Source organism: Caretta caretta, chromosome 9, assembly GCF_965140235.1.
Source record: "Caretta caretta isolate rCarCar2 chromosome 9, rCarCar1.hap1, whole genome shotgun sequence".
NCBI lineage: Eukaryota > Metazoa > Chordata > Testudines > Cheloniidae > Caretta > Caretta caretta.
Genome location: NC_134214.1, coordinates 27,829,989 through 27,839,822, shown reverse-complemented (window position 1 = coordinate 27,839,822; position 9,834 = coordinate 27,829,989).

The window sequence follows — 9,834 nt, the reverse complement described above, 5'->3', positions numbered from 1 at the left end:
CGCTATTAGTCTTGTATTGACTTCTTGTTACTATTCCATCTCAGTGAATTCTCAGAGATACAAGACTGTTATCCAAATATGTTTAACTTAGCCTTGGGAAGTTCATACTGTAATATGTGGTTTTTTTTTTTAAATTGCTGAGTGCTATGTGTTCTTGACATTTTGTACATATGAGGCATGTAGGAGAGGGGAGAGAATGCAGTGTCACAGTAGTTAAAAAAAAGTTATTGAACGTATTGTAAGATACGGATTTCAGGAAACAGGTGCAGTTTAACGAAGACATACAATAGTTCTGTCATACGGAAATGACTAGTGCAAAGGACTGTATGCCCAGTCAAGTTCTGTGAACGCTGACAGAGTGAATTCAGACTAGGTAAGGATGTGGATGTGCTCAGTTAGATGTAAGTGGATGATAAGCCAATTCTAAGGTTCTTTGGGTGCCATGCTGAGGAGAAAGGTAGCATTATAGCTGTTGCAACATGACCACTTCTACCTGAAGGGAGTCCTGTGTTTTCTGTTTGCTTGTCTCAGGAGCTACTCCTTTACTTAGATGACAGTCTCAGTGACCACTGGATACCAGCACCTGCATTAGTTACAGAATCCTGACTGAGGTTGGCGTAGTGGCATATGCACTGGAATTCACAGCCATAAAGTCCAGAGCAAGCAGTACACAGAAGACCAAGAAAGCTCTTAACAGGTGTTGCTTAGCTACATGGGACACCTCTTCAAATGGTCATAACAGGTGCAGGGAGAAGGGTAGGAAGTGGGAGGAAGGTTTATTCAAATAGTTCCCTCCCCACTTTCTGGAATAGAGTGCTTCTAGGAGGGAAATTTAGGGGTCAATAGGCTCTCACTCTTTTGTGCTCAGTGAACTTCCTGAGAGATTTATCTAAGGGTTTTTTCAAGATGACATTGTAGATCACCAAAGTTTGCCTTTAAGACGTATGGGAGCTGGCCTTTGGGATCTGGACCAAACATAACGGTAGATCTCTTTGAGAAGACCCCAGATCGGTTCACAGCTATAGAGAGTAATGCCCCAACCCTCCTTCTGATGGCTTTACGGCCACTATTTCCTCCTTAGCTCAGGCACAGGAAGGCAGTTATATCCAGTGCTGAGATGTGATTGAAACTACTGGCTACAAAGATGCAGAAGTTCAGTAATGTGCCTGGCCCTTGTCACATCCAAAAATCCAGAATTGTCAAACTTAAAATTGGACACCTAACTCCCAGAGTGCTGAGCACCTGCAGGTCCTGTTGCCTTCATATGTTACCACTGGATATTAAGACCTGGTGCTTCTGACACTATTTAACAGTTTGGCAGTCTGAATAGAAACAAAGTGAGTTCCATAATCAACTGGAGGCATCTGTCACCTTAAATAGGAATTATTTTAGGCCCTTCCTCAAAGATTTTTAGGGACTAATTTGAATAGTGCAGTAACTTCAAGACATTCCACCCAGCCACTCTTCAGTGAAACCACATGTATGCCTTTCAGCATATAATAACCTGAATTTGAAATTCTCCTTGCTTGCTTTTTAAAGGATAGCTATGTATTTCTGATGATCCATAAGCATGGCCACCCCATAGCATCCCATGTGAAACACAATTTCATGTGAAATAGATGAATCAAAATGTTTTCTAGTGTCATTACTTACATATTTCAGCCAGGTTCGGTGAAATTACTTGTTTTCCATCTATGTATATGACTGCTTAGGTGTGTTGCTAGGCTATGAATTTCCATACACAGTTATCAAGCAAAAAAATTCTGATATTTACCTAGTCTTCCCACTTTGATATTAAAATAATTGTTGATCTCTTTCCAAAGAGAATCTTAGAGCTCAGCAGTTTTCTTATCAGATCAAGACTATAAACAATGTTAGGTAAAGTGTATGGGTAACTATGCTGGTGTTTATTAAGTATGCAAAGAGTATAACCCTCTTTTACTGGCTTTTGTTATGGACACACAGCTTTTCCATTGCCTCAATCCTGTATTTAATTTTGGGTCATAGAGTTCACCACATAGGTTTCAGTATAAATCATAAAAACAAAACTATTAAACAGTAATTCTATAGAATGTTTTCAATCAGAAAAAGGTGGTTGAAAAGAGATGTTGGCAGTCATTTAAAGGAAGTGTCACATGCACACCCTCTTAAGAGACAGTTGTACAGTGTTATCAGAATCCTTAATAGTTTGTGGTACTTTAATCAGGGTGACTTGTTTTACTCAGAAGATAGTTCTGTGAAACGGTTCTAATTTTCAGTCATATCTTCAGTTTTTGTGGTGGTCTTTGCAGTATTTTCCCCCCTACAGATCCTAATTATTTGCTGTCAAAAACATGAACACTCAATATGGTTTATCTATGCGTTATCTTAACATTGGAACTACAGTTTTAGTTCATCTTTCATGTGAAACCGGTTATTCTGACATAATGTTTCTCCAAAATGTTCAATTTTATAGGATCTAATTTTTAGTTCTCCTAGAAATCTTTATCAGTTATGAACCCACATGCAAAGAGCATGTAGAATTCTAATAGCACTATAAGAGGCAAACTCTAATTTCGTAATCTTTTTACTCGGTGTTCACTTAGCACAAGTGTAAATGAGGATACAAAACATCACATAGTGGTGAATCAGGCCCATTTATTCTAATGTTATGTGGATGTAGCTTCACTGACTTATGGGAGTTACTCTGGATTTATACCAGTGTGAATTCAGAAGCTGGCACTTATTGTGTAAACTGCTTGAGGTACAAATCAAGTCTCATTCTCATCTCAGAATGGTGTAAATCAGGAGTAAATCCATTGAAGTCAAAGTTGCAGTACTGAGTGAAATCTTTGTCTCTGTCTCTGAAACACCAAGGCCCAGATTTTCAAAGGTATTTACATGAACCTTTTCCAATTCTAATATCTTTTTTGAGATGGAGTGGCCGCATCTGCATGCAGTATTCAAGATGTGGGCATATGATGGTTTTATATAGAGGCAATGTGATCTTTTCTGTCTCATTATCTATCCCTTTCTTAATGATTCCCGACATTCTGTTTGCTTTTTTTGACTGCCACTGCACACTGCGTCGATGTTTTCAGAGAATTATCCACAATGACTTCCAAGATCTTTCTTGAGTGGTAACAGTTAATTTAGACCCCATCATTTTATATGTATAGTTGGGATTGTTTTCCAATGTGCATTACTTTTGCATTTGTCAACATTGAATTTCATCTGTCATTTTGTTACCCAGTTTTGAGAGATCCTTTTGTAGCTCTTCACAGTCTGCCTGGGACATACAAAACACCTCAAGATAGTTATCTGCAAATTTTGCCACCTCACTGTTTGCCCCTTTTTCCAGATCACTTGTGAATATGTTGAATAGCACTGGTACCAAGTACAGACCCCTGAGGGACACCACTATTCAACTCTCTCCATTCTGAAAACTGGCCATTTATTCCTACCCTTTGTTTCCTTTATTTTAACCAGTTACCAGTCCATGAGGACCTTGCCTCTTATCCCATGACAGCTTACTTTGCTTAAGAGTCTTTGGTGATGAACCTTGTCAAAGGCTTTCTGAAAAGCCTTTTGTGCCTTTAAATACGTCTCCATCCCAATTCTTACCTGTGCCTGGTTTTTGCCCAAATCATGGGAGCTGTAACCCCTGAGGGAGCAAGCGACTGAGATGGATCATGTGCAAGGAGACTGATAGCAGGGCCTGGTGTGAAAGCAGTAACCTTAGATGGAAGAGACTGGGGGTGAGGGAAGACCTGAGGTCTGACTTGGCTCTGTAGGGTGATCTGGGGAAAAGACTACTGTAAAGTGATTAGGGAGAAGGCCTCAATATAGAGATTTTGGGGGGAGGGTGGCGGAATGTTATCCTGTGAAATGGGAAGACACACATTCTGGGAAGAAGGTGGTAGTCCTTGAGAGTTTAGTGTCCCAGAGCTGCAGTCTGTAGCAGAGGAAGGACTTATAATGCATTTTGAGGGTTGGTGTGGAACCTCTGTAACTCAGAGGAGAAGGGCTTATGATGCTAGCACTGAGGAATAAAAGAACAAGGATCTAACTAACCTGGGAAAGGCCAAGCAACTGTTTAGCGTGGTGAAAGCAACTGGTGAAGCCACAGAGATAAAGTTCCATGGCCTAAGGAGGGTCAAGGATGTATTTTGCTTTTGGGACTCTTATTACCCTGAAAATGGGGGTGGGGGACATTGTTGTAACAGAAGAGCTAAAGTATTAAAATTACCCAACCACCAAGAGAAGGAACTGTGAGTGGATGCATCCTGATGCTGTATCAGGTAAGCCACTTCTTCTGCTTTTAGTATGTGATGGTGCTCTATGGATTACATGGTAGATAAATATTTGGCTCAGATTCATATCTCAATTAAACTGCTGAAAATTTGGATTTACTTCCATTACTTCAGTATTCAGAGTAGCAGCCGTGTTAGTCTGTATTCGCAAAAGGAAAAGGAGTACTTGTATTCGATGAAGTGACCTGTAGCTCACGAAAGCTTATGCTCAAATAAATTTGTTAGTCTCTAAGGTGCCACAGGTACTCCTTTTCTTATTACTTCAGTAATTTCTCCTGATTTACATCATTGTAAATGAAATCCAAATCAGATCCTTTATCTTAGTTTATTGAACGTGAACAATACTTAGTTTAACCATGAAAAAGCAATACTATTTTCTCAAGATAGATAGAAGCTTTAGTCCCTAGAAGGTTGACAAACACTGTATGTGAACTGCCTAGATAAAATGGAATGGTACAAATCCCATTAAAACTGTGTTTGCAAAGATGTTAGTGGAGCTCTCATACTGGTCATTAACAAGGGCTGAAAATAATATCTTTCTTGGATTGGTTGACTTAGCATCAAAATCTGTAATAAAGGCGAGCTAAATGATTATAGAATGTTTGGCAAGAGGCTAAATTGACTAATTATTGGATTTTTTTTAGGTGAACCAGTTCACTCTGTGAAGGTGAAGTATAGGCATACAGAAGTGAAGATGACTATATATAAAATGATTTCTAATCCATAACAAGATATGAATCTCGTATAAATGATTTGATGAGTGCAAACTGTTCAGTAAAGGAGGCCACAATGAACATCACAAATAATCAACTCTAGCAAATTGCTAATAGTCCTTCAGCCAACCTGGGAGCACACCTGCACTTGTCCCCTGTACTGTTATAAATGAATACTCCCCATTTCCTTCTAGTCTCTACCATATTAAGAAACTGCCACATGTGGTTATTGCGGGTATACATGCACTGAAGCAAACAGCCAGATACTGCTTCTAATTCCCCCTGCAAATATTAAAGATGCCTTCACCTGATGTCACAGATGTATGTTAGCTAGAGCATGGGAAGGAGCTGAACCCAGTCTTATCTCTTGCCCCTACGGCTCTTGTAATTAAGCCCCCTGGTATCTAGACCAAAGCCCATCTGTGACCCATGATTGGTGCCAGCTACATCAACCAGAGTGAAAACCAGGCCCCTCTGAGGTTGGGCACACACAGGATCAGAGGTGTAGCTTGGGCAAGTTCCGGCAGGTGAGGAAGTGGTGAAAGAAGGGATACAAATTCTGCCTCCCTCAGGGATCTTTCCTGCCACCCTGGTTAAAGTACAGGTGCAGAATTGGGTATCTCATGCAGAGGGAAAAGGAAGGTTTTCACACAGGTTTCATTCAGGCACATACGTCTTCATCCATCACTTTCTTACCTCACATGACCAGACTGCAGTCCAGACTCCAGTATTACAAAATACTGGTTTATGTAAGAACCAAACAGGTGTGCTCCTAATTTCTGGGGACAGATAGCAGGAACCATCCTTTTGTTCTGTGTTTGTACAGCATCTAGCACAATGGAATCCTGGTCCATGACTAGGGCTCCTAAGCACGAGAGTAATACAAATAATACATCATAATACTCTCAGCTGTTCTATTCCTAGCTTAATGCATGCTGCTGGATAGCTATGCAGATCTGAAAGCAATGATTTAGGCAATGAGAGTCCTAGGAAGAGAGGTGCTGTGGCTGATTAATTTACTGGGCCAGAGGAAGCATAGCACTTTGGAGCTCAATAAAAATGTGTTTTTTTTTCCTGTATAAAAAGAAAACAAGGTTCAGTTAACTATGACATGACTGGGAGCGTCCTGCAGCCACATTTCTTATTCTGAAGGTGATTCAAAATACTGTGAATTTGGAGTGTTCGAAAGTGTGTGGGCCAGAGTCAGGAAAGCTGTAAACAAAACCAGCTGCCAGGGTTATGCAGTACACATGCTGACAATGTTTGCTTGAGGCATGGGGCAAAAGGGTTTCTGTAAATGATACCATGTCACATCTGCGACACATGTATCAGACATATGGCCTATTCCTTGTCTCAGGCCAAAATACCATATGTTTTCATGGAGATTTCAAAATGCTTTTATATCTTAACTGCACTGGAGGGGATATTTGTTTAATTTCCTTCTCTGAGTTGTTTCCCTATAAATAAGGTCATTTTCTGTAATCTCACTGTGCAAAAACATTAAATGAGGACAATTTGGCTTCTGTTCATTGATTTTATAGTTCCTTCTAAGAGGTCACCCTGCATTTATACATATATATATATTATAGTGCAGGTGATACATAATGCTGTTTCCTTGCTTGCATCTATATATAACCATGAATATTCATATGCTAGTTCTGATTTAGTAAGGGGATAAATCACAATGCAATTATACATACCCATCAGATGTGGTGTGCTGGTGATAGTTGTGATAGGTATTTATCACCTGATTCCACTATTTATCCTGTTCTTTTAATCACTGTTCCTGCACTCTGGCTACCAACTCTTCTCCCCTAGCAATGATTTTACCAATCAGACCTTCTGAGCAGGTACCCCAGAAATGCTTTCTCTTCCCCTCCAATTGTGGAATTCCCCACAACTTCAGAGGTTCTCTTTCCCCCTGCCACCTGTAGGAATCTTCAGTCCTGAGTTAGCCACCTAGGCTCCTCATATAACATGTGGAGAGAGCGAGAAAGGGATCCCCAGATGTCAGCAAGCCAAGTGTGGAGCTGCCAAAGCTAGCCAGGAACTAAATGCCAAGGAGAGGGGAATTGGAGCCTACGCAGCTAACCTGGCTGAGCCGTCTGCTCAGGATCCTTAGCTGCAAATGCTCTCCTACAGTTAGGCATCTAAGCTAGGTCAGACACTTTAGGTAGCACATGCCCTAGCAGTTGAAACAGTCTTATCTCCTGATCACACTCAATACCTTTCTCATATTTGCCCTACATTTCCCTGTGCCTACTGTGTGAGTGCTGGTCTGCCCCCTGTGACGGGTTGGACCCCCTGGGATGTCACCTGGTTTGCTGGGATGCCCCTGAGGCAGACTATTCTGCCAGCCTGAGCCCCCTTTTACCTGGTCTTGCTGGACTAGGCTCCCCTGCCTTTTCCAGCTAAGCACACAGGCAGGGCCACACCCAGTTTCACAGAGAGACAGAGATCCTCTCTGAGAAGGCTCACCTTAAGGGGCTTGCCACAGCACCCAGATGACCACCTCCCACCCCCTCCCACACACACACACACGGAGTATAAACCCAAAATTATATGAAATTCATCTCCTCCCTCAATGTGGAGGAGGGTATGCACAACTTCTCTTCCTGCCCCCACCCCCATTAGAAATCGCATAAACTGGGTTATATTGTAAACCAGAAATACATTTCTAAGCTATAACAGGTGTATTTTAAGTAGTTGAGGTAGCAGACAGAACAAGACTGATTACTAAGAAACTAGAGCACGCAAACTCAGCTTAATACACTAAAGAAACTGGTTACATGAAAGTTCTCACCCTAAATGTGGTTCTAATAATCTTCACAGGTCAGTCGCCCTTCCAACCTGGGTCCAGTTCTTTCCCCCAGTTCAGTCTTAGTTGTTTCCAGCAGTCATTTTGGGTGGGATAGCAGGGGAGAATTGATGACCTGGATTACCTCACTCCCCACCCTTAAACAGGATTTGCATGAGGTGGGAGTCCTTTGTTTCCTAGTTGCCCCTCCCCCCCAACTTCTCATGGAAAAGTACAGAATTCAAGATGGGTTCCAGTATCAGGTGACGTGGTCACATGCCTCTGTAGGGCCCCTGTAGCCATTCTTCACAGGCTGACCCACATGTTCACGGGGAGACTAGGCTCTTTTACAGTCCATTGTCTCTCGCTGATGGGCCATCAGCACTATTGGGCTTTTCATTGTTGTACCTGAAGGGTTAGCAGGGGGTGTCATGCAAAGTAACATATTTGAAACATAGTCAATATTCCTAATTTCAGATACAGAAATGATATATGCATACAAATAGGATAATCACATTCAGTAAATCATAGCCTTTCCAATGATATCTCACATGATCCTCTTGCATGAAGTATATCTCAGTTATGGCATATTCATATCATAAGCATGTTGTCATAAAGAATATGGAATGACATGTCAGACCCCTCACTGGTGGCCTGCACCCAGGCCTTTGGGTGTGGGGTCTGACAGGTCTCTGTGCTCCGAGCACACCTACAGGATGGGGCCTGTGGGTGAGATAAGTGTTACCCATCCTTGTTTGAAAAGCCTGCTTTGGGGCCTCCATGATTTCCACTTGAACTAGGGCTCTGTGCTGCACATCAGCTGTGGGGTGGGATTAGGGGCATGTGGGGCATTAGGACTTTCGTGGCTTTGTGAATGGTGATCAGCAGAAACCTAGGTGCCTGGAGTCCTATTCGGTTAGGTGGCAGCAAAAATGTCAATGGTGAATGGTGAATTCAAGAGTCCTAGCGTGCGGTGGTGCGGCCTAGCTGATAGATCACTGGACTGGGCCTCAGGAGACCTAAGTTCTAGTCCTGGCTCTACCACTGGCCTGCTGGGTGGCCTTGAGCAAGTCTCTTCCCCTTGTTGTGCCTCAGTTTCCCCATCAGTAAAATGGTGATGATATCGATCTCCTTTGTAAAGCACTTTGAGATCTAGTGATGAGTTAGGGATTATTACTAGTGATTAGTCTCATTGCTAGATAACACTTTCCTGTTACTTGGCTAAAATTAGCCTGCTATACAAAGGTGAATTATTTTACACTGAAGCTTCTTTTTATCATTCCAGTCAGTGTTACATGCAAGATCTGAAACAACAATATGCTGTGCTGGGCACTTCTTCCTAGTGCTAGGCTGCTGCTGTCCTTGGTGTTTTTAGCTGGGATTTTGGTGCTGTGTCTCAATTTAGAAGCACTGTGTTTAATGTTCATTGGTTGCCATAGTTCCAAGAGTTTCTCACAGTCGATAGAAGAGAGATTTCTGAGAAAGCCATTTAACTGATAACCTTAGTCTGGTGTTCGGCACATAGCACTCACTGAGCATATTTTGTGATTCTCTGTAGTAACTGAGATACATTTCCCTCTTTGGAACAAATCCTGGTCTCTCTATTATTAGCACTGTGTGTTTAACAATAGCAGTTATACATGGGGGATCATTTCCTGTATGGGTCAGGAGACTCTTCTAGTTTGCACTTATTCTAGACACCTGTCAGGGGTTATAATTTATCTTTGCTTTATTTGATAAAGACCTTTCTTATCTTTCTGCGTCAAAGACACATACAGGAACTGATTGAACAAGCAAACATCCCCAATCACTTTCTCTTCCCACCCATTGAGTTTATTCTGCCAGTAGCCTCCTACTGCCAGCAGCTGAGGACTTCGGTTTTTTTTTTCATCTCCCAGCACATCTCTGCCGGCAAAGAGAAAAATCTGAAAGATCTGGAAACTGCAGCAGACTGATGGCGGCTTGAAGAACAGAGTATGGCCATTCCAAGAGAACAACCTGTCTCTTGAAGAATCAGCCAAGAGTTAAAGGC